The 26,380-nt window shown below is 35.4% G+C and overlaps 1 pseudogene; it reads right to left on the minus strand.

Annotated features, from left to right (window-relative positions):
* The window catches only part of LOC117703137 (elongation factor 2 pseudogene), a 35,612-nt pseudogene extending 14,584 nt beyond the window's left edge, over positions 1-21,028 (minus strand).
* Between the last annotated feature and the right edge of the window lie 5,352 nt (positions 21,029-26,380).

Raw genomic sequence — 26,380 nt, forward strand, 5'->3', positions numbered from 1 at the left:
TGATGTTGATGTATCCACAGTGTGTGGACTCACCCTGATTCTTTGATCTCTGCATGGTACCCAGCTGTATTTTTCTGTGAAGACCTCCATTTCCTATGGAGGCTTCTTTGATAAGGGTTGGTAGCTACACTTATCTGTGGATGTAAGATTTAAAATGTAGTAAGAAAATATGCTAACCTAGCAATGTGGGAGTAATAGATTTTTTTTCTAAGATCTGTGATCTAAATAGCTTGGAGACGTTGGCTAGATTTCTAGTAGTGGGTGCTTTATCCCACCTGTTGAATGGGCCTTAAAGCCCGTTAGACAACTGCTAGGTGGCACTGACATGTGAATGCTACTCATTGCTTTTATGCACATCTTGCTGTACTACTAATTGCTGTGGTCCTAGGTACTAGAAAATCCTGTGCAGGTTGTCAAGGGAGGAAAAAAACAAATAGTCCCATAATAATGAGTAATACCTAAAATGTTTACAATACTTTCATAGTGACTTTATTTGCATCTGTATATTTGTATCACATTATGATTCAGTGAGATAAAAACATAAGTACAGCAATCCAACACATTTCTAGCAGTTTAGAGACTGCAGAATACATGTGTTTATACAAATGTTAGTCATACGGCCATCAGTCATTTTATTGCTGCATCCTGGGGCTTCTATGTAAACTGAAATGTATTTTCAGTACCACTACATCAGATTCATTTTATTGAATTTAGTCTATCATCTACAAATCAGAGATATTAAATGGCAATCCATTAAGATAGATAATTTTATATCAATGGAATTCTCTGACATTGATGTTTTATGTTGCTGGTAGTCTAATTTTAAATTTTTATATAGAGGTTAAAAACTGATAACAGCCTTCAAAACTTCTTCCTGAGGACTATACAATTTTACATTCCAAGGAGAAAATTGCACTTGGTCCTTTCTCTTCAATTAGTTGCCACCTTTTAATAATGTTAATATTTTTATTTTAGACTTCTAGCCAAGGGCTTAATCACCTCTCTTTGTGATTTTTTTTAAATTTAGAATTAAACTTATTTTCATGAGCTTATTTTCCATATTTCTTGAGTACCATGTCTGTTTATGGGTTATTTTTCCATCTCTTAATTGTTTGTTTGATTGTAGTAATTATTTTTAAAATTTTATATATATGTACATCCATTTATATATTTCATCTTTATATTATGGCTCATCATTTTATAATTGGTATGTGAAATTTCAAAGGGAAATAGTGTATAATTTAGAAGATGTCCAATAAATTATCTTATTTTATTTTTATACTGCTGGAAATTTACCTGAGAGAGATGAAAATATATGTTGCCATAAAAATATACACAAATCTTTTTTGAAGACCTATCTGAAATTATCTATTTGCTCTTATTGAAAATAATGAGCCGGGCGGTGGTGGCGCACACCTTTAATCCCAGCACTTGGGAGGCAGAGGCAGGTGGATTTATGAGTTCGAAGCCATCCTGGTCTACAGAGTGAGTTCCAGGACAGCCAGGGCTACACAGAGAAACCTTGTCTCGAAAAACAAAAAACAAAAAACAAAAAACAAACCAAAACAAAAACAAACAAACAAAAAACAAGAAAATAATGAATTTTAAAATTGAATATAGCTTTTTCTAGAACATATATGCAAAAACAATCTGTGGTGGTTTGAATGAAAATGTCCCCTGTCCCCACTCATAGAAGTGGTAATGTTGGAGGTGTGGCCTTGTTGGAATAAGTGTGGTGCTGCTGAAGGAAGTGTGTCTTAGGGAGTGGGCTTCTGGGTTTCAGCAGTTCAATCCAGGTTCAGTTTTTCTCTCTTCCTGCTGTGTGCACTTCTGGAGGTAGAAGTCTCAGCTATCTCTCCAGTACCAAGTATACCTGTGTGCTGCCATGCTTCCTGACATGATAATAATGGACAAAATCTCTGAAGTGTAAGCCAGACTGAGTTACATGGTTTCCTTTATAAGAGTTCCATGCTCGTGGTGTACCTTCATCGCAATAGAACACGAAGACACAAGCTCATCTGATATCTCTTATTATATTTTTAATCACTTTATTCTGTCCTAAACAAATATATATAGGTGTTAATTGCATAAAACTGAATGTGGTCCAACTATATTTGACAAAAATCAAATATCATTGATAAAAGTTTTGTCTAAATAATGCATAGTTTCTAACAATGTAGAAACATTCACAAACATACACACACATATATATAATATAAATTATTAATATATATCATTTCTTTGAAATGCATTAATTACATTTATAAATAACAAAACACTAATTATATATATATATATATATATATATATATGTGTGTGTGTATATATATATATATATATATATATATATATATATATATATATATATATAATGGATTCAAAATATTTCCCTCTAGTTCCCTGGTTTATCCTTGTATGGCAAGACTGTCATTTATACAGAGACTGGATTAGAAAAAGTGTTATAAAGCAAACCTCAGTGAAGGTACTCGGGAAATACAGGGTACCATTTCTTCCAGTAGAAACTTTGGACAGAGTATTTCAGTCCCAGAACAAAAACATATAAAAGGTACAAGCAGCAAAAATAGGACATATGTAAGAACCTGAAAACCACTAGGGTTTACTACAGCATGTATGACAAGTTAGAAAGGCTTGAAGAAAAAGGCTGATTAAAAATCAACACTGATAACAGTATTATTTATTTCAGACTTTTGCTTATAAATGATAAACAACTGAAATATATAATTACAGCCCTGACTTGATAATTTTATAATGTATATATGCATTAAGCCATCATAATTCAATCCATATAAGAACAAAAATTGTTTATTTATAAATAAAACAAAAATCTGTATAGAAACAATTTGGTCCTTAAAGCAAACAAACAAACAAATAAAAACATTTTGAACAGAGATAGGCTAATGTAAAAATTATTAGACAAATTTTGAGCATTCTCAATGAGAATTCTTTAAAAAAAAACACTGAGAATTGGGGACACTCTATATAAGCACACATAAGAAATACTGATACTATTAAAGTGATTGTTTAAGATATGTGTCGTAGCAGTCTTCAAAAGATACTTAAAAGTTTAATGACATGGTCCATGGATAACAAAGAGAAATGAGATTAAGAAAGATGCTTTGGTAGTCTGAGCTGAGCTAAGCAATGGTCCCTGGTTCACCCACTGTGTCCAGAATATAGGGATGAGAGTGTGCTACCCAAAAAGTGGGGGGTATGGCAAGATGATCTGCTTAACGATGTGTCCAGACACATGAACCCTGTGGAGATTTTCTTACAAAAATAAATGCTATTCCAAATCTTTTCATACTTCACAAATTTCTGCAAAGTGAGATTTCTGTGACATGTGTCGTCTCTGATGTCAACATAATGCCAACCTATGAAAAGGTGAACTTTGGTGAGGAAAGAGATGAAAGAGAAAATAAAACAAGATAAAAGGAGAAAATGTAGTGAGCATGAATGAAAACAGAGAGGTGTTGATCGATAGTGCTTTGTCAGCAGCAATGGCTAGTGTTGGGTGTTCATCCCTTCCCTCTGAAAGAAATAGTATAAAGATTTCATAAGCTGTTTTTAAGAAAACTGGCCACACATACAGCTATCAAAGAGCTACTGAGAACAAGGGAGATGTGGGTTGTTCCTCACACAGTGTCTTGAGTATTATTTCACCAACAATTTGCCTTCTAGAGACCAACATGGTTAGGCCAACTGTAACAATAGGAAGAATCTCATAAAAAAAAAAAAAAAATGGAGAAGCCTTTAGCAGAGTGGAAGAAGTACAGGATACAATAGTAGCAATTTGAGACCCTCAAATATATATCTCCTACTAGAGGAATTTATCTTTGGGTTCACTTTGTTTGTTTTGTTCTGTCTTCTGCATTATGCTTGGTTTTCCTGAGCTTAATAGTTTTTAGTGTTGTCCTGCCAGGGAGCTGGTAACTTTCGTGACCTTTCTAAGTCATTTTCAACTCTAGAGTTCTGGACGTGTTCTGGCCTGCTTTTTATCTGTTAATGTCTACCAAGTCTTTTTTCTATTACATCCCACTCAAATACTGCGTTTTTATCAATTAATAATTTGTATAGATTCTCATTGATTTTTTTATTAAATTGTTTCAAAGTGTTTTCAAGTATACCTTAAAGAGAAAATAGGTAATCACACACAAATATTTACCATTAAAGAAAACATAAACCAGCTGATACAGCACCAATCTAAAAGTCTAAGAAAAAAATCATAGAAAGAATTAACCAGTTAAGAGTACAAAATGATCATTTATCAGTGGTGTCATATTTTTGGCATATTTTCTCAAGTTGCAATTTTGTTATGTCAAATAATTTTTCTGGTGTCAAATTATGACATATATATATAAAATAGAAATCTGTAATCCAAAGTAATTATGACTACTGAGACATTCTAGCAAAATTCTAGCAAAACCATAAATAATTATTTTCATTTTTCATTCAGATATAGCAATGTGTTTTAATTCTTCACAATAATGAACTCATTAATCTTCACATACTCTCAGTGGTACAGGTAAATAATCTGATTAATTATATTTTGCTGATTTTTTAAAGATGTTGCAAAGTGGCTTTCATGCTATATGGTGGGGGACAGAAAATTTTGCTTCCTCAATCCTCACCAAAACCATTTTCCTACTAAGACTGCAGAGCAACGCTGACTGTCAGGCTTGTTGCTTAAGCAGACCACATCCCCTCTGCCTTCCTCCCAGTCAGCAATATTGCTTTCATAACATGTTTATTGGGCTTCTTTCTAGGTCACCCCATTACCAAAAATTTCTCCTTTGACATTCTTCCCAATCGAACATTTTTCCTAGTATTATCGCAAATTGAATGTTTCCTTCAAAGATGTGTATCTTATTGGGTAATATTAAATTTTACTCCCTATTAGCTAATTTTACTTTAAAATTAAATTGTTTGTTCTGCCCAGAGTTCACTAAATTGAATAATTCCACTTTTGTTCCCTTTCTGTTTTTTTTTTCTTGTGAAAATCATTCTGGTCAGATTTAAGGAGGAATCAGATGCTCCTACTGATCCTTAAGAGATGTACCAGTGGAACCATGCATACCTGCTGGAGATTTTAAAATTATGATATTTTAATTACTATTTCGTATGCAAAGCCCACTTCATGTAAACTGTTTAAAGTTAGCCTCAAGAGAAGAATAACAAATGAATTTAACTGCAATTCAAAGTCAAATGCATCTTGCCTTTTTTTTCCTGTGCAATAGTCAAGATCAGCTATTCCACAATCCTAGCTATCAAATTATTAATTATGCATAATAATTTTATTTAAAATATGCCAAAATTTGAAAAGGGGTGGAAACACAGATGAGAATGTCATGCATATGTATGTATAGGAACTCAGTTCAATATAGAAAATGAATCCCTCAGAAGCCATAGTGGATGGTAAGAAGGGTCAGTGTAGCATTTTCCTCCTTGAGACAAGAGGAACTGAGGTATTTAACAAATGAGATAATATAGCTACTTGTTTTTATAGGGAAGTGTATAAATAGTAGCCTCTGATTATATTATGTAAAAGCAAAAATGAAAATATTGTATGGATTTAGTTCCATGTGATAGTATAACAACTTGACCTCTCAGAAGACATATTGGAATGAATTAGTGTTGGATGATAAAGTACCAAACTGTCTCACGAGTCATGCTTTTCCTGTGGTTGCCTCTGGTAGTTGATGAATGTATGTGTTCATCTGTACACATGTGATTGTACTGCGATACCCAATAGTAGTTTACTTCTTGTATATAATATGAGACACTGCAAAAGTGAATTTTAGGTGTAGTCAACCCATCCATGCTCACTGCTTGCTCAAGTATTAGTATATATTTTACTGTAAAGTTGTTTGAAAGGTGTGAATTATGTTTAGTAGATACTTACTGAAGTTTGTTTCTCTCCATAGTGTGGATAGACCTCATCCAATCAGCTCGCAGCATTTAGAATAAACCCTGATATCTCTCAGGAAAGATGGGTTTTTTTTTTTTTTTTTTTGTCAAGATTACAACATAGAGACTCTGCCTCTCTAGCCCGGTGCCCTAGGGATCTGGGAATTCAAGACTGCAATATTAGCTCTGAATTGAGTCTCCAGCCATATGGATTACAGACCTAAACTACAGTCCCTTGAGCCAATACTTAAAACAAGTCTGTCTTCCACTCACCATTTATGAGTTTTCTCTTCTTCCCCTTCATCCCAATCATGTCCCTCTCCTCTCACAAACTGCCCCCTTTTGTCTGAATAATCTTTTCTAACAGTTTGGCTTAAAGGGTGTATTTCTCTTTTGCAATGCAATTTATATTCACTTTTGGACCATTTATTTAGGAGTTAGAAGAAAAATTGTATTCTATTCTATTTCCATAGCTTGGATCAGTTACTATGCATGTGCTTGCTTTTAAATCATTAGATCCCCTGTAGTGACAATCTTTTCTTTCTTTATAACTACCAGAAGTAAAGAGGTGCTTTCCAAACCTTACTCAATAAGTATAATGACCAATATAAGCACACAAAATATGTATGCCTTGAAGAAAATATTTTTAACTCCTTTACAGAAGCCTGGGGACACAGTTTAATGATGAAGAATTTGCCTGTCATGCTTGTGAGATCTAAAGTTTAATTCCAGAGACAGGAAAAAGTGTTGTGTAAAAACAAACTTCTCGATTGAGCCATAGAGCAATTATTCTGTGACTTTATTATGTATGGTTTTTTATTTTATGTTATGTTTCTTTTTATTTACTTGTGAAAATATAAGCCTATTAGTAAATTATAGATTTTTTTCCATTTTATTATTATTTATATTTATCACTGTTTTGCCTGCCTGTATGTCTGTGCACCATGTGCTTGTAGTATCTGTGGTGGCCAGAAGAGGGCACTAGATACTGTCGATATGGTGTTATAAAGAGTTGTGATCCTTCATGTGCACGCTGAGACTCAAACCCAGATCCTCTGACAAGCAGCCAGAACTGCTGAGACTTCTGAGCTCTCTCTCCAGGTCCAAGTTCTTTAGGAAAAAAAAAAACCATGAGTCAAGATTTTCTTTGTGGGTACATTACAATAATATTATATAATTTTGTGAAACAGGATTATACAACAAAAGCACTTGTCAAACTTTCAAAATAATATACCCCTGGAACTATAACATAGATCCCATCTGCAATGGCTTTATAGACATCTGTTATTATGTGGCAACTTCTTGATCTGGTTCTGGTCTTTACTACACTTTCTTATAAAAGAATTCAAATCGGTGGCATCTAGTTATGAGGTTCATTACATAATTCTAATGTAGGGTTACTCTGGTTTGTTTATATCTTTTGGTTGGCATTCTTCTCAGAAGTAAATGTAAGGAGTGTTTGTATAGGTACATCAGTCTGCAATTTTAAAATGAAGAGATCAGTCTGCAATTTTAAAATGAAACACATGTAAGAAATAGTGTAACCAGGAAACAAGCTAGAGGATAATGATATCCACTCATCTATACTGGAGGACCAAGTTATAACCAAAGTAATTCTGGGGAGGCAAGTGGCAAAATGGTCAACTAAGTCATTGATAGCACATCTAACTTACGTTTATTAAGATGTTTCATGGGGGAGGGGGGTCAAATATTATATATGTGATATATTCTATTAAAATATTTACCAATAGTATCATTACAAACATAACCAATGAAATTTCTCTTTTATTGGTCTACAAAGGAAAACCCTACAGTTTTAGGAATGGACTACAAAAAGTGAAAGAAAAATACAAACATCTCAAATCCTTCAACTTAATATTTTGAAAGATGTACTTTCCCCATTATTCTGTCACAAAGAAAGGAGATATGCCCAATTTCTTTAAGACTATCGCCTCAAAACTCAGTAGGACTCTGCTGAACTTTACAAATCTGCCTGCTCATATTTCTTCCAGAAAAGTCTTAGTCCAATATGGACTATGTAGCCCTCAGTGTTCACAGTATGTATACAGTGGTGACTTTTCTATATCCACCATGTCCACTTCTTTTTAGGATCAGTCTTTTTCCATTTCTACTACTTAGTAGAATATCTTCTATGCTTCTTTAGAAAACTCACATCTTCAGAGATGAGGCCTGTAAATATGTATTTTGAATATGTCAGTATATCCCAAATTTTCAGGATTTATTCTCCTACTTGACTTTAAGTTTATCATCAGTTTCTTAATAAGTCTGAATAATTCTCTTTAATTCCCAGTGGGGAGAAAAATATCTATTACAAAGTTGCTGTACAATCCTAAAGAAAAAGTAAGAACTCTTTCACTACAACTTTAATATACATGTAAAAAAAGTTAAAAGTTTATATCCAATAAAATTCCTATCAGGAAACACAAACAGGCCTTATTCTTGGTGACACTTGGCTCAGATATTTTTATACCTGAATATGTACATACATGTACAAGCATATAGTATATACATATTAGATAAATAGATCAAAAGATGATGATAGATGGGAGATAGATAGATGATAGATAATAATGGCTCCCAACATATCATAATTTAATGTATAATTAAATTAAAGCAATCCATATTTGATAATATTTGTAGTTTACAGTTTGAATTTGAATCATTTATCAGGATTACAGTATAATAATCTCCTGGGATGTTAGACAGAAAAACTCAAATATCGGGACTGAAATAAGAAGGAAAAGGCAAATATGTGGATAAGTAAAATATACATAATAGTCAGGTTGTATGCTTTATGTATTTATTTATTTATTTATTTATTTATTAGTTTTTTTGACAAAGGTTTCTCTGTGTAATAGCTCTCTCTGTCTGTCCTGGACTCACTTTGTAGACCAGGTTGGTCCTCGACTCAGAGATTTGTCTGCCTCTGCCTCCCTAGTGATGGGATTAAAGCTGTGTGCCACCACACCTACCCAGCCAATTATACCTTCTTATACCAGTGAATGAGCAGAAACTGAATGAAGTCTGAACATGATAATGTCTGTATAAAGGCTTTGTGTATACAGAGGGAAAAAAACTAGAACATTGAATCTAGTTTAAATGTTTTTATAAAAAATGATAAAGATTCCAGACAAAAATAAAACTATCTCAGCCTGGGCTACACCGGGTATTCTAGCCTAGGTATTCTGGGCTTAACATTTTATACTGTTTGTGGCTATTGTGAAAGGCATTGCTTCACTAATTTCTTTCTCATCCTGCTTATCATTTGTATGAAAGAAAGCTACTGATTTGTTTGAGTTAATTTTATATTCAGCCACTTTGCTGAAGTTGTTTATCAGATGTAGAAGTTCTCTGGTAGATTTTTTGGCATCTCCTATGTATACTACCATATCATCTGCAAATAGTGTAAGCTTGACTACTTCTTTTCCAATTTGTATCCCCTTGATTTCCATTTTGTTATTTTATTGCTCTAGCTAGAATTTCGAGTACAATATTGAATACATACAGAAAGAGTGGGCAGCCTTGTCTTGATTTTATTAGGATTACTCCATTTAATTTGATATTGGTTGATGGCTTGCTTTATATTGCTTTTATTATGTTTAGGTAAGGGTCTTGAATTCCTGATCTCTCCAATAGGTTTGTCATGAACATGTGTTGTATTTTGTCAAATACTTTTGTCAGCATTTAATGAGATAATCATGTAATTTTGTTTTCTTCAAGTTTGTTTAGATAATGGATTTTCATATATTGAACCATTCCTGTATCCCTGGGATAAAGCCTACTTGATTGTGGTGAATGATGTTTTTGATGTCTTCTTGAATTTGTTTTGCCAGAATTTTGTTGAGTATTGTTGCATTGATATTCATTAGCGAAATTGGTCTGAAGTTCTCTTTGTTTGTTGGGTCTTTGTATGCTTTAAATATCAGAGTAACACTTTATAGAATGAATTAGGTAGTGTTCCTTCTGTTTCTATTGTATGGAATAGTTTGAGGAGTGTTGGTATTAGCTCTTCTTTGAAGGTCTGGTAGAATTCTGCACTAAAGACATCTGGTGCTGGGCTCTTTTAGTTCAGAGTTTTTTTAATAACTTCTTGTATTTCCTTAGGGGATATGGGACTATTTAAGTAGTTTACCTGCTTTTGATTTAAATTTGGTACATAGTATCTGTCTTAAAAGTCATCAGTTTCATCTAGATTTTCGAGTTTTGTTGAATAAAGTCTTTTGTAGTAGAATCTGATGGTTTTTTAAAATTTCCTCAGTTTTTGTTGTTATGTCACCCTTTTAATTTTTGACTTTGTTAATTTGGATACTATCTCTGTGTCCTCTAGTTAGTTTGGATAAGGGTATATCTATCTTGCTGATTTTCTCAAAGAGACAACTTTTAGTTTTGTTGATTCTTTTTATGTTCTCTTTGTTTCTAATTGGTTGATTTCAGTCCTGAGTTTATTTCCTGGGTCAACCATTCTTGGGTGTATTTGCTTCTTTTTGTTCTAAGGCTTTCAGGTGTGCTATTAAGTTGCTAGTGTAGGATCTCTTCAGTTTTTTTATGAGGGCACTTAGTGCTATGAATTTTCTTCTTGGCACTGCTTCATTGTGTCCAGAAATTTTGGGGATGATGTGTCTCATTCTCATGGAATTCTAGAAAGACTTTCCCATCTTGTTTGATAACTTTTGGTTGAGAGTCTATTTTATTGGATATTAGAATGGCAACTCCTGCTGGTTTCTTGGAACTATTCGCTTGAAAAACTTTTTTTTTTCATCCTCTTACTCTGAGGTAATGTCTGTCTTTGTCATTGAGTTGTGTTTCTTGAGTGCAGCAAAATGCTTGAATCTTCTTGAGATTCAAGTCTGTTAGCTTATATCATTTTATTGGGAAATTCAGTCCACTGATATTGAGAGATATTAAAGACATATGCATGTTAGCTCCTGTTATGTGTCTTATTGGAGAATGACTTATGTGTGTGTGATTCTCTCCTTTTGTTTTTTTTGTAAGATGATTAATTTCTTGTGGGTTTTTTTTTTTTTTTGGTATAGAAATTCTACTTGTGTTGAAGTTTTGCTTCTAGAATCCTCTGTAGAGCTGGATTAGTAGATATATATTGCTTAAATTTGGTTTTGTCATGGAATATTTTGGTTTCTCCATCTATAATGATTGAGAGTTTTACTGAGTATAGTAGCCTTGACATTTGTGGCATTTATATTCTCTTAGGGTTTGCATGACATCTGTCCAGGATCTCCTGACTTTTACAGTCTCTATTGAGAAGTTTGGTGAAATTCTGAGAAGTCAGCCTTTCTATGTTACTTGGACTTTTTCCCTTATAGCTTCTAATATTTTTTCTCTTTTATGAGCACTTAGAATTTTGATTATTATGTAGCAAGAGGATTTTCTTTTCTGCTCCAATCTACTTGGTGTTCTGTAGGCTTCTTGTACGTTTATGGGCATCTCTTTCTTTAGGTTGGGAAAGTTTTTTCTATGATTTTGTTGAAGATGTTTTCTGGACCTTTCAGCTGGGAATCTTTGCTCTCTTCTATTCCTATTATTCTCAGGTTTGATATTTTCACTGTGTTCTGAATTTCTTTGATGTTTTGGGTTAGGAATTTTCATGCATTGTATTTTTTTGACTGTTGTGTCAATATCTTCTGTGGTATCTTCTACAACCGAGATTATCTTTTCTATCTCTTATACTCTTTTGGTGATATTTGCATCTGTAGCTCCTGACCAAAAAAAGCCATATGGTATTGGTACAGAGACAATCAGGTTGATCAATGGAATATAATTAAGACCAAAAAAATAAGCCCACACACTTATGGACACTTGAACTTCAACAAAGAAGCCAAAAACATACAATGGAAAAAGAAAGCATCTTCAATAAATGGTACTGGTCCAACTGGCAGTCTGTATGTAGAAAAATAAAAATAGATCTTTATTTATTAACTTGCACAAAGCTCATGTCCAAGTGAATCAAGGACTTCAACATAAAACCAGATACACTGAATCAAATAGAAGATAAAGTGGGAAAGAGCCTCAAACTCATTGGCACAGGAGAAATTTCCTAAACAGAACTCCAATGTCTCAGGCTGTAAAATTAACAATTGATAAATGGGACCTCATGAAACTGGAAAGCTTCGATAAGGCAAAGGCACAGTCAAAAGGACAAATTGGCAACCTACATATTAGAAAAAATTCTTTCCCAACCCAAGATCTGATAAAGAGCTAATATCCAAAACATATTAAGAACTCAAGAAGCTAATTTCAAAAAAAAAAAAAAAAAAAACCCCAAATAACCCAATTTAAAGATGGGATACAGAACTAAACAGAGAATTCTCAACTGAGGAATCTTGAATGGCCAAAAAGCACCTAAAGAAATGTTCAAGATCCTTAGTCATCAGGGAAATGAAAATCAAAATGAACCTGAGATTTCACCATATACCAGTCAGAATGACTAAGATCAAAAACAACAGATGCTGACGAGTATGTGACAAAAGAGGAACACTCCTTCATTGCCGGTGGGATTGCAATCTGGCACAACCACTTTGGAAATGAATCTGGCAGTTCCTTCAAAATACTGGAAGTAGTTCTTTCTGAAGTCCCAGCTATACCACTCCTGAGCATATACCCAAACGATCCTCAAACATATAACAAGTGCACATGCTTCACTATGTTCATAGCAGCCTTATTTATAATAGTAGGAAGCTGTAAACAACCCAGATGTTCTTTAGTGGAAGAATGGATACAGAAAATGAGGTACATTTACACAATGGAATACTACTCAGCTATTAAAAATAACAACTTCACAAATTCTGTAGGCAAGTGGATGGAACTAGAAAATATCATCCTGAATGAGGAAATGCAGAGACAAATAATGGAGCAGAGACTGATGAATGAGGAAATGCAGAGACAAATAATGGAGCAGAGACTGATGAGAAGGCCATCCAGACACTGCCCCACCTGGGGATCCATCTCATCTTCAGACCCAAAACCCCTACACTATTGCTGATTCCAAGAAGTGCATGCAGACAGTAGCCTGGTGTGTTTATCCTCTGAGAGGCTCTGCCAGCACCTGACTAAGACAGATGCAGATATTCACAGCCAACCAATAGACTGAGCCCAGGGACCCAATGGAAGAGGTAGGGGGAGGACTAAAAGAGCTGAAGGTTCTTGCATATCCACAGGAAGAACACTAATATCAACTAACCAGATCCCTCAGTGCTCCCAGGGACTAAACCACCAACTAAAGAGTTTACATGGTTGGGTCCTTGGTTCCCTCTATGTATGTATCAGAGGATCACCTCATCTGGCATCAGTGGGAAGGAAGGTTCTTGGTCCTGTGAAGGCTTGTTGCCCCAGGGAAGGGAGATGGTAGAAGGGTGAGGTGGGAGTGCGTCAGTGGGTTGATAGGGGAATACCCTCTTAGAGACAAAGAGGAGGGGGATGTGATGGAGGATTTAAGGAGGGGAGACTGGGAAGAGATACAATATTTGAAATGTAAATAAATAAAATAATTGATTAAAAAAGAAATGGAAAAGTTGTCAGAAATAAATTAATAAAAGTAATTAGTTGTTTTCTCTTTAATTCATATTTGTTCAATCAACATTTTTATTATAAGATTTTTCCCTTGAAATAAGTAGATTTATAGTTTAGTATGCAGAAGGATCATACTTTAAGTTACATTTTAAATATGTGCATTGTTTTTCTATTTGAAAAACATATTAAATAGGACAAGAATAAAATTGGAGACTGAAGAGCTAGTACCAATAGGAGTTGGGACCAACAATGATGGTGGTGTGGATGATGCTTGTAGCTTTTAAATACTTCAGTTGAAATATATATAGAAGCTTGAACTAAGAAGTTTTACTAATATCTTAGACTGAGGATGATAAAATCCATGTAAGAATATTTCCAAGACATGGGTTTCTGGAAACGCTACAAGCTTAGAAGTAGACATTCAACTACGAGCTACTCATTATCTGCTTAATGATGATACCATTTAAAAAACCTTCTGAATGATTTTATGCTGAGGAGAAGATCAAGTCAGAGCCTGAAGTGTAGATATTATCATAATGCAGAACATCTAAAGCAAAGGCAAAGACACAGCAGCAGATGACTAAAATTGTAAATTCTGTGATGTAGGCTCTCTGAGGTAGAAATTAACACTGGGGGAAAAACAGTTGAGTGGTTGCTGTCATTTATACAATGTTAAGTAGTTAAATTAAATTCACAGTGATACCAAACATCATGAGAACACCTAAAACTAAGGTATAAATTGAAGATGGAGAGTAATTTCATTCAAATGGTGTGAACTCTATTGTTTTATAGCAAACTCAAAATAGCTCAAGAACCATCTATGGCATGTAGGGTCTAGCTTGAGTTTGTTCTTTCTAAGCAAGGCAGAGGTGGTAGCCACTCATGCAGGTTTCTCAGATGAGAAAGAGTGGCTGGCCTGGAATTTAGCCTAGGGGTTACCTGTTATATTCATTTTCACGTTCAAGGTGTTTCAGCATCATATTCATAATAAACTTTAAACTAATAAAATCTTCCATGAAAATTAGTAGCTAATAGGCTTAGATGCTCTTCAACTTATGATAGGATTGATTCCCAAGCATCTGAGCTATCAAACATGTCATTCTAGCAACTGAGCTCATTCTGCAATATCGGTTGTTTTATTCTCATAATTGATTCCTGGTATCATGCTGGTATACTATTATGCCCACAAATCACAAACTTTGAAAAGTCCTCAAAATACAAAGTATAGCAGCTACTGAACAAATATTCTTTGTTTAGTATCATAAAGTTGAAAAATTGTAAGTCGATTCTTAGTTTGTCAGAGTCTACCTGTAGTTACTAAATGGTCATCTAAGGGTGCAACCTCAATTGATCCCAGCATAATGGTCTAGAAAACAAGCATTTCTGATACTCCAGGCTGACACACCTTAGGCAAAAAGCTGTCCTGACCAGAGTCTAAAAGGATGGATGTCCAGACTCAGTTAATATGTGTTTACAAACATTGAAAAGTAAATGGGCTGTATGAAGAAGTGACAGACTATGCGTCTCAAGATGTATTTTTTAAAATGTATTTTCTAATATGTGTGTGATCTTGAACTAATCCTTAAATCACACTTCTTTAAAGTCAGACAAATCTCCACAAAAAGAAAGTGCTATCCATTGCAAATAAGAACCCTTAAGAGAAACAAAATAAACTGATGGTGAAAATGCCTCCTAAATCTGGATCAATGCACATGAACCACACAGTGCTTGTTATCTGGAATCATTGAAATAAATGTAAATTACTGGGTCAAGGAAAAATTAAGGTTTGGGAGAGAAATCATGGTTTTAGTAATAATCCTTCCTGAATGAAAAAAAGTAACAGGAATTAATTATAGCTAATGAAGGATTCTAAATTTGGTTTATGTTATGAATGTCAGAAGGTTTAACTAATAATGCAAAATTTTTGAAAATGAGAATAAGAAGGCAGCATGCTGTGGACATTTTTATTTTGTATTTTTCTTTCTTTTTTTTTCTTTACTTCAAATAAAGTGGAGCATAAAATAATACTGTGGTAAATTGCTAGATCTCAACACATATACAAAATAATAAGGTAATATATACCAAATGATCTCTGATGATTGCATTATGTTTTTCATATTTAATCTAAGTGTTCTCCCCACAACTTACTCCTTCTCAGGCTTTATCATTTATAATTTACTATTTTTCTAATGAACTGAATCTCTTCCATTATATACAGCTTTCAGAAATGGTTGGTAACTATCCCGTTATTTTCTGCAGGAGTGATTTTTGAGAAAACAGTCGAGCTTTCTAAACATCCTTCTAATAAATGCCTCACACCTTCAGAAACGCCTCCTGAGATGCTGTTTGCGTTAACACCGAGGAGGATTTAATGATCTGTCCCTTGAGATATTTTTGTTGGTTCACAGGAATGAAGGAAGTCTACACCATCCCTTTATTAAATGTTTGTGTCATGCTCTGTTACTGTTGTTTTTTAAGGAAAGGCAATTTTCCAGAATTCATTCTTTCTTCTGTCTGCTATGTGCTTCTTAAGAAAAAGAAAAGGATTCCAATCGATGTTCTTAAGTTGTAAACAGTCATTTTTATGCAGATATATAAATTTATCAAATCCAAGAATGCTATACTTTAAAAACAGTACATTTTACTTTCTCATATACATGAGTACAATATTTAGTCCCTCTGCAACAAATGTTTCTTAATATTTCATTTTCTAAAATTATTTCATCAATGCCTTAAGCATTGTTTTTATTTTATACTTCAGTTTATATTCTCAGTTTTAGATTATAAAGATAATGAGAATAAAAACTATGTCAAAATAGCCAGACAAACACATATCTCAGCTATTCATGGGAGTCAAGATAAAGCTTTGGTATAAAGCATTGGCCATCAGGAGAATTGGGACTGTGTCCCAGTCTTTTATTCATGAATGCTGTTGGCTTGGGCAAAGAACCACACATACACACACTTCCATACTATGAGAAGACAGTGGATGAACCTCATAAAACTTTAATTTGTGAATCTATAACTTGCTCTCTTAGGAAGGTATGCATCATGACAATTAGATTTATTTGGTTGTAAACAAAAGAAACTTCCTATCCAACTTATGCAAAGCTAAACCGTATTGGAAGGATACTGTACAACCCACATAAACTTCCAGAAAACATAGCTGAGCAGTTAAAAACAAAACGAAACAGCAGCAGCAGCAGCAGCAGCAGCAGCAGCAACAACAAACACTAAGCAGCTCCCAGGAAGTTTCCATTGCACCAGGTTTCCACACATCCCAAGTGCTCACCAATTCCAGCTGTCTATTCCCACACTCTCCTCCTCCACCCCCCATCTTTACTGATTCATCCTCACTTTCCCCTACTCCATCTGCAAAATCTACTCTATTTTCAGTTCTCATCAAAAAGACTTCCTCTGGCAGCTGATGGGAGCAGATACAGAGACAATCAGCCAGATATTATTTAGAGTGTCTACATTTGAGGTTTTTATCAGGTTCCTCCCCTCAGAGCTCTGGGAATTCCCTGGGAGAGGAGGACTAGAGATTGTGGGAGTCAGAGGGGATCTAAGACACCAGGAGAACATGACCTACTGAATCAATTAAACAGGATACATCTGAGCTCACTCAGACTGAAGCAGTAAGTAGAGCACCTGCCTGGCTCTTGACCATGTCCTCTCCATCTATGTTGTTCCCGGTACCTTGGTGTTTCTATGGGACTCTCAGTGTGGTATTAGGTGTATCTCTGACTCTTTCTTCCTGTTAAGTTGCCTTTGCCTTGTCTGGCTGTATTTTATTTTGTCCAGTTTGGTTGTTGTCAATTGGAGGCCTGTTCTTTTCTGATGGAAGGATGAGGGGTACTGGGATAATGGGAAGATGGGATATGAGGGTAGCTGGGAAATGTATAATCGGGATTTATTGTCTGAGAGAATTCATTTTCAATAAAGATTAAAACAAAAGCAGCTCTTGTATTCCAAGAAAATAAGGACTCAACTCTTTAAAGAACTCTGCGTTATTTCTATCTCTGCAATATGATTTTAACTCAAAATCCATAATCCCAGAAGAAAAGGCTCCAAAGGCCCTTTTTGTAACTCACTGCTTAGAGAAATTCAAGCTATTTATTTAAAGTTTTGTTAAAAATAATACTGATAATGAGGAAGAGTATTTATGTCCAAGAACAAGGGTCTATTATTAAACATATTAGATTCAATAGAAATTAGATTATCTTTAATAGAATTTAGAAACGAATTGATTGTAGAAGGAGAAGGAAATATAAAGCATAGACCGTGTAGCTACCCACATCATGAACCATAGCATTAGGTTTTTAAAAATGATGTATTAATGGAATTCAGAAACCATGTTACGGTGTAATTCTTTGCCAAGAAGTGGAAAGTAACTGAATACTAACCAAGAGAGATGTTAATTCTGAGAAATTAAGCTAGATTATATAATATATTTGGTTCAACAAATTTCTCCTGAGTAGAGGAAATACTTAGACACATTGAATTTGCTTGATTTTTCCAAACACTGACAAGACCAGCTTGCTTGATCCCAGCAATGCCAACATTAAATATTCTACTGTCCTTTTAACTGGTAGGTGACTCCTTGCTGCACTAGCCCTAAATTACACTGCCAGAGAATCTCCACTTTGAGATAGGATTGGCTTCTTTCTTTTACTTATTATTCAGCTGTTTTTTTGGCTTGTGAGCATAGAAATTTCCCCGATGAATTGCCCATGATGGCAAAAGCACTAACATGGAATCCTAGTTGGATGGGCTCTTCCTTAGAGCAGGAAATAAGGACAACCGTTTGAGGAGTGGCAGAGTTAGAAGTCAGAAAGATGACCGAAAGAGATGAAGACAATGAGGGGCAGTGTTGGAAATGAGAAAGCAGCCTAGGATTCTGTTGGCTAGAGGCTTTATTTAGCTCCCTGTCATCCTGCTGTCTCCTCCCTGACCCACAGCTACTCCATTAAATCCCTAGGGATTGAATAAGCTCACAATGTACTACACGCTTATTCAAAATTCCTTTCCAATTTATCTTTTTTTGTTGTTGTTTCTCTTATAGTGTAGACCAAATACTTCATAAACCATTGAACTAAGGCTTATTGCCTATGTCACGGAATTGACAAATTAAGCTTTACACACCTCAATGATGTCATACTGCTAAATTTACATAAAAGTGCTGATTTTGTTATGTATTATCATTCAATCAAAATATTCTGAAAACTATGGCAAATGCTACAAATTACTTTTAATGCAACAAAACATTCTAAAATTGTCACCTATATGATCACTTCATCTCAAACTTCAGTGCTTAGTTGTACAATGCAAAACACAATTCATTTCAGATGATAATTCCTTCTTCTGTAACCTGTTCCAGCATCAACTTTTATGACAAAATTTTTAATGTATGACTTCCTTGAAATCAAATATTGGAATAAGCATACTAAAATGCACACACCATCCCTACAAGATGCATAATTTTTGTTTTTAAAGATACAACAACAAAACAGGTGCCCAACCTTTTGTAGACTCGTTAAAAACAACCCTCAGGGAATTAACTGATCATTTAGCTCTGTGCTACTCCATAATATCTTTGGAATATATATATATATATATATATATATATATATATATATATATATAATTATGAACAAGAAGGTAGAGAAGGAGAAGGGGGAGAAGAAGAAGGTCCTGGTATAGAAATATGCAGAAGAAAGCACCCTGGATTATCTTCCTTAATAGTTAAGATATGAAGATATTAGGTGTTGATGTTTAGACAGAGATATGATGTTTAGTCATCATATCTGTACATTGACCATGTCCTCACTTTAACTCTTACAGTGAAACCAAAGTAGAATTTCAGTTTTAGAGGCAAAACCAAGGGGAGAGAAAGATCAAGAGCATTATAATGTTACAAATAATTTTAATGTAACTTTTAACTTGAAGTGCAAACTGAACAGCTCCAGGTTCTGCTCAGCGATGTTATCTACAATTTTTTTCTCCACCTGCCTCTACCTATCTAGATGATTTCAGATTTCTCATTTTCTCTCCAACTCCTATACTCTTTGGACAGTAGAGGGCACTTTAAATTTAGACAAAGCCCAAGAAATCCCTGAATCTCCGTACAGAGAGCTTTTGTTTGACTATAAAGAAATACAATTTCAGCCACGTTTTAAATGGTGTGTGTTTTTAAACTGTGTGGATAAAGAGTGTGTTTCTTATTATGTGAAATCAGTTTCTCATTTCATACTATTTTATAGAAATTCAGTGACATCAAATTCATGTACTGTTAATATCTAGTGAAGACTAGTGATATTACAAAATTTGATCAGTTCATGAATAAATAAGCCTTTGAATTTTACTACCAACAGAGAGAATAAAGAATAAACTCTATATTAATTTAATTTAAACCTCAAAATATACCAAAAATTATAAACGTGGGACATAATATTTCTGAATGAAATCAGAAACACAAAAATCCTATTTGTCCATATCACAACATAAATATCAACACTTATGCTTTTTGACCGTGTTTGAAAGGTACATAAAAAATATATTTTAATAAATGTAGGCTTTTGTTAATCTCAAATATTATATAAAATGTCCTTTAATCTTACATTAATATATACTAATGAAATGTTCTGATATTCATTTCTCAATCTTTAAAAAAAATTTAGGTTTTTATAAAAAGCTTCAACATGTTGCTGATATTTAGGAAAAAATAACTTAAATATAAATGCCATATGGCTGTTTTTCTAGTATCCTTAATCACCTTAACTTATGATAAATGTGTTATTATTTGTACACGTTCCACTCCATTTTGAGTAACCAAAAAAAAAAAAAAAAATAGAATATGACACATATTAAAATTCCAAAATAGGCTACTACTTTTGTTATTAATTTCACTTTGGCATTATTGTAAACCATTTTTCACTCTATGAATTTCCCCATTTAGTTAAAATGTATATATGTACATATATATATGTATATATATATATAATAACTATTTTTATATATAAATATATATATGCAGACTGAAAATTTAAAGTTTAGTTTATTTGTTCGATCTAAACCAAATGGTTTCCCTTCTCTAGGCTGTGGATTGTAGTCGCTGTCAAGCTGTGGAGAATTTGATTTGACTTTAACCTTGGATCAAAAACTGAAACACAAGAGTAAATCTACTTAATTTCTGATCAAATAAACAGAATCTAAAATCTTCCTAGCTGAAGCGTTCAAATATATTTTCAAAAATCTATGATTGCACAGCAGATCTAAACTTCACAGATAGGAATTATCATAAACTTTGAGAATTTATTGGTCTTAGGGTATGGGATTAGTGCAGGAAAAGAGAATGACTAAATGTGCCAAAGTTGCTCAATTTGTTCTGCCAAAGTCTTTAAAAAAGAAAAATCTGTACTTTAGAAAGAAGATTATAAATACTTTCCACATTCACATAAAGAAAAGTTGACTGTGCATCCAGTCACCTTGATTCCCAAAACCGCGAGTAAAACACAATGCGGAGATGTGTCTCACATATAACCTTGCCCTTTGTCATTTTCGTAAACGAAAAGCAAATAAACAGCAATTGTCGCCACTCTAAAATGCACGGCCGCGCTCGGTGGCATTTATCCTTCCGCCTTCCCTCATTTATTATTGCGGATAGACTGTTTGCCACCAACACTGCTGGGGAGGTCTGACACGGGGAGGGGAGGAGGAGCAGATGGACAGCGCCTATTATCTGTTCCCTTCTCTCTCTTGCCCTTTTATGGCCTATAACTTCATTCAATCTACAGCTACATTTATGTCCCTTTTACAACAAAAAGGGTCATAACGCTGCTTCTGCTAATAGTGAAATTGCCTAATTTGTGCATCTTCTTTTAAGCCTTGGGACTGGTCCCCATCTCAAGTTATGCCTGGGTTTGTCCCATCAACTTTGAAAATGATGGTCCTGTTTAGGCTCTGCCTCCTGCCAGCACTGTCGGGCTGTGCTGAGCCGAACCCTGAGGCCGACCAGGAGGGAGGAGAAGCCTGGAATGAACTGCGCAGGGACACCCAGAACAGATCCACAGCAGTTAGGGTGTCCCAGGAGATGGAAGGTTTGGAACCAGGGAACTAGCTGCCTGGTCAGCTGACATCCAGAGGATCCCAGTGCAGGAATCTGAAGAATTTGCTTGCTCAGAAGATGAGAGCTAGAGGGACTCCCCATTCTGACCCCAGCATGCTGCCGGCTGGGGACCAGCAGGGCCTCCCTGCAGCTGCTGCCAGTGCTGTCGCTGCTACCATGCTGGAGACCGCAAGGAGTGGGATGCCGGGCGGGCCTGGCAGCTGCTCTGCCTGGACTGCGCCCCGGACACCTCATATTCATATTCATTCTCTCTCTCTCTCTCTCTCTCTCTCTCTCTCTCTCTCTCTCTCTCTCTCTCTCTCCCTCCCTCCCTCCCTCCCTTCCTCCCTCCCTCCCCTCTCTCTCTGTCTCTCTCTCTCCCTCCCACTCTGTCTCTCTCTCTGTCTCTCTCTGTCTCTCTCCCTCCCTCCCTCCCTTTCTGTCTGTCTCTGTCTCTCTGTCTCTGTCTCTCTGTCCCTCCCTCCCTCCCTCCCTCCCTCCCTCCCTCCCTCCCTCTTGTTACCCTTCCCTCTTTTTTTTTTTTTTTCTCTTTGCCTGGTTGCGTGCCTATTACAAAGCAGCAAATGGTCCTCACAAAGTGGGGAGAGCCAGTAATAGAGGAAGCTAGGGTACAGTAGTTCGGGCTTCTAACAAAGCCAGACTCGCGGCCCTCCTGTCTCTTCTCCAGCAGCTCAGCGTTTCCCACCTCCTGCCGCTGCTGCAGTGCTTTGTCAGCCTTGCTCTAAGAACTAACTCCCACATACTCTCCTCCTCCTTTCAAATTGTCAAGGATGCTTCAACCCTCGGCACCAACCCCCCCCCCCGCCCCCCCGCCAAGAAAGGGGAAAAAAACATCCTTTTTTGTTTGTTTGTTTTATAAAAGTGAGGTCAAAATCTCAAAGAGAACTTCGCATTTTGCAACTGAGATTTTACTAAGATTCCTTTATTAGAAAACGAATCTTTTCAAGTCCAGCACAATAAAATGATAAATATGGCAGGTTGGGGGCAATTAGCTGCTAATTTGGGAGAGCACTTCTTGATTTCCCCCGACCAGCCCAGTCCTGTTCCTTCCCTTTCTAAGATTTTCCTCCCTGTTCAAGGCTAAAAGCTGTCTATGATTGCACTCATAAAATATGTCACAGCAATTGGAATTTACCCTTTGACCTTCTACCTGCTCACGGACACCTCTCCGAGAGAGAGAGAGAGAGAGAGAGAGAGAGAGAGAGAGAGAGAGAGAGAGAGAGAGAGAGAGAGAGAGAGAGAGAGAGAGAGAGAGAGAAAGAGAGAGAGAGAGAGAGAGAGGATTCAGCAAGTGTTGCCCGTGAAAACTACCTTCTGCAGAAGGTAACTCTTATAAAATCCTTATAACATGAATTATTCGCCCTCCTTCTTTTAAAAGCACTCTTCCATGTGAAATTTGTGTTTGTGGATCTGTCCAATGATCTTATTCCACAGTTTACACGGTAAGCATAAATCCTCAGAGATTCTAGGGATGAAAACATACAGCAACAGTGAAGAGAGAGAGAGTCCAAAATGTATGAGCAGAGTTTTCCGGTTTTTCTGAGAACCCTCACCTTTCCAAATAATTTGTCCCTGCCTTTGTGCAGTGAAAGGCCCATTACCAGCCCTGGGGAAAAAAAAAAAAAAAACAGTGCTAAGTGTTTTGTACAATTTCTTTTTGTGTGTGTGAAGCTGGAAAAGCCAAGAAAATGGGCAAAATACTGAATCAGGCCACCAGGGCCAGTTCAAATGCACACAGAGACATTTTTACTGCATTATTTGAACTATTACTAAATAAAATGCTTTCTTCCTTGGAGTGTGGCAAAATACTAGTTTTCTCAAACATGAATACTACTTGTCAGGGAAAAGTTAGCAATAACTTAATATTTGGTTACAGTGCCATACCCTCTCTGATTAACAGCAATTCTTTGTCCTTACTGTGCACTCTGAAATGGTGGCAAAACCCTTCAGTCATCATTGGAAGCCTTTTAAGATATCCAAGCAGGTCTTGGATCCAGAGATTTGAGGATAAAATGAACAAGCTTAAACATTGTTTTCTTCTGCATGTACACACTGTCTAGAAATGAAGAATTGAAACAGTGTTTGGCAATTCATTACCAGATTCCGGAGTCATGACTTAATGCACATGTCAAAATTTGAAATAGCCAGCCAAGAATTAAGCAGGCTTTAACATTAGTATAATTGAGGGGAGGGATTAGAGACAATTATTATTTTTCCCTCCAAGTTTGCACACCAATGCTGTAAAGACTGATGGAGTTATACCCAGAGAACAGAACTTAGCAATCTATAAGTAAATACATAAGGTTTTTATTAGAATTATTTTGCCTAAATTTAAGCAGAATCCTCTTCAAACTTCCTATAGCAGTTATTGATGCTTTAAAATAGTATTTCTATTTATCACAGTGTAGATGATGGCCGTTAACTGTGTGCAGGTTTAAATAATGATAATTTCATACTGTTGTTATTACAAGATGACTGAAAGTGTTTGTGGGGCTGGGGGACACAGGTTTCTTCTTTTTATATAATGTCAGATTTATTTGAAATCTTAAAGACTTAAAGATAAATCTGCAAATATACCTACATGTACTTTTATCATTGTCACAGATTTTGTAGGGGTCGACCATTTTTCTTGGAAATGGCACCAACTGCTGGTTGGAAATATTCATCCTGGAATTTTCTGTACTTTAAATAAACTACTGCTTCAAGATATGCCATGTGTGCCTCATTCATCCTTTAGGATAGCTCTCTCTCTCTCTCTTTCTCTCTCTCTCTCTCTCTCTCTCTCTCTCTCTCTCTCTCTCTCTCTCTCTCTGTGTGTGTGTGTGTATGTGTGTATGTGTGTATGTGTGTATGTGTGTGTGTTTAGCTTGAAATATTTGTCCCATTTTGTGAAATATCTAGAAGTCCTTTTGAACATAGTTTTGATAGTGACTCAGTAAATTAAGGCAGAGAGATATAGTTGAAGGTTTATACTGTGATTCAGGCCATGCAAAAGAGAACAATGATTTATTTCAAAATGAAGCCTGTGTTTATTTTCTGTTCTTTTCACCCAGTTTTAAAAGGTCTCCATAGGATTTCATATGATGAGCATCACAGAGGGGAAAATAGTTTCGTTTGGCGTTGTTTTTTTATCTAAGAGAAATTTGCATCTGCTTTTCCCACGGAGAGGGAGATAATATGATAACCTTCTGATTATATACATAAGCAGAACCTGATCAGCTTCTCTTGTGGTTCATTTTTTTTTTTAAGGGCAAGTTCCAGTTGAATTGTACTAATGCACATATTCATGAATCTCTCCAAACAGGATTCACTGCTCTCCAGGGAACCCTTGAAGTATGCATCATTGTTTCAATGAAGTATCTTCATTATAAAACATGGGGACTATAAAAGGTGAACACATTTGCCAGAGCTTAATATAATATCTGGTTTGACTATTTCCACTGTGATTTTTAACCTTCCTTCCTCTCTTCCCTCCTTCCTTTCTTCTTTTCTTTCTCTCTTCCTTCCTTTTTCCTTCTTGTAACAAATAGAAAAAAAAAATGACAAAGTATCCCCAGATATTAGATATCTATCCAGAAGAAATGTTTTTTTTTTTTTAAATTTTAATCTCCTTTAAAGTGTTATACAGATAAACCAGGACTCTAAAATCCAATTTTTTTTTACATTTGACTCAAACCTTTTTTTTTTTTCATTTGATACAATAAACCTTATGGAAATTTTTGGTATCTGCATATGCATAAGCTTCTAACATCGAAAACTTCAGGTCAAAGGTTAAGGAACAAGAAGGCGAAAGTATATCAAGTAGGTAAACACTTTTTTAAGGCAAGTAAAGCAAGGTATTGTTTTAGAGCTGTGCATGAAAACCGATCTACAAGTTCTTCATGTTGTCACCATCCTTGCAAAGGAACTGACAACACCACTTAACCATTCTGTTATTTATATTTGCTCTAAATATACACAGGCTAACTTTTTCTCTTTTCCTCCACATGGAGCTCTTCTAGTGAACCTGAGATTTAGAGAGTTCTACTAACGGGCATGTGACAAAGAGGCCTTTATTAGAAAGGACATGAATGAAGCACTAAGAGAGACTACAAAAGCTCTACATTGCTAGTGGATATAATGGGGTGCTTTATAAGGAAGGAACACTGTCTTTGGGGTATGAAGGACAGTGTAGCATGGCATCTATTGCCAGGGGACAAAGGAGTTATGTAGCTCACAAATTAGGGCATTCATATCCAGATATATTAGTGGTGGAGTGTAAAGCATTTGGAATTCAGTGTAAAACGATATTGTGATCTACCATAGCACTCAGTGGAATGTGACATTCCTTGAACGCAGGCTGTAGCGTGACCAAAATAGATTTCGCCAGTCACCAACAACTGATACTTTGCAACTCTTTAGTGATTAGCAGCCAAAGGCAAATATTCTTAGTGACACTAAAAATAAGAAGATGCCTCTATGGGTAGGCAAGAGGGACAAATGCAAGTCAACACAACAAATTTGCCAGTTTTTTCTTTTTTAAGTTTTTCGGTATGTTTAAGACGTATAAGGGGCACAGCACAAACTAAATGGAATCAGTGATTTACTGTCGCAAAGCAAGTTACCAGTTCAGACAAGCATTCAGTCACTAATCTCTATTATTTGTATGCTGTGAGCCAGAAAGAGGAATAATAAATACTTGAGAATACAGTAGCAACCTATAAGAAATCCTTCTCTAATTGACCAAACAGGTCTATTATACTGATATTATTTATTTTCTTCCTTGCGTTTGATGTTAGCAGT

This window comes from Arvicanthis niloticus, chromosome 2 (assembly GCF_011762505.2).
Source record: "Arvicanthis niloticus isolate mArvNil1 chromosome 2, mArvNil1.pat.X, whole genome shotgun sequence".
NCBI lineage: Eukaryota > Metazoa > Chordata > Mammalia > Rodentia > Muridae > Arvicanthis > Arvicanthis niloticus.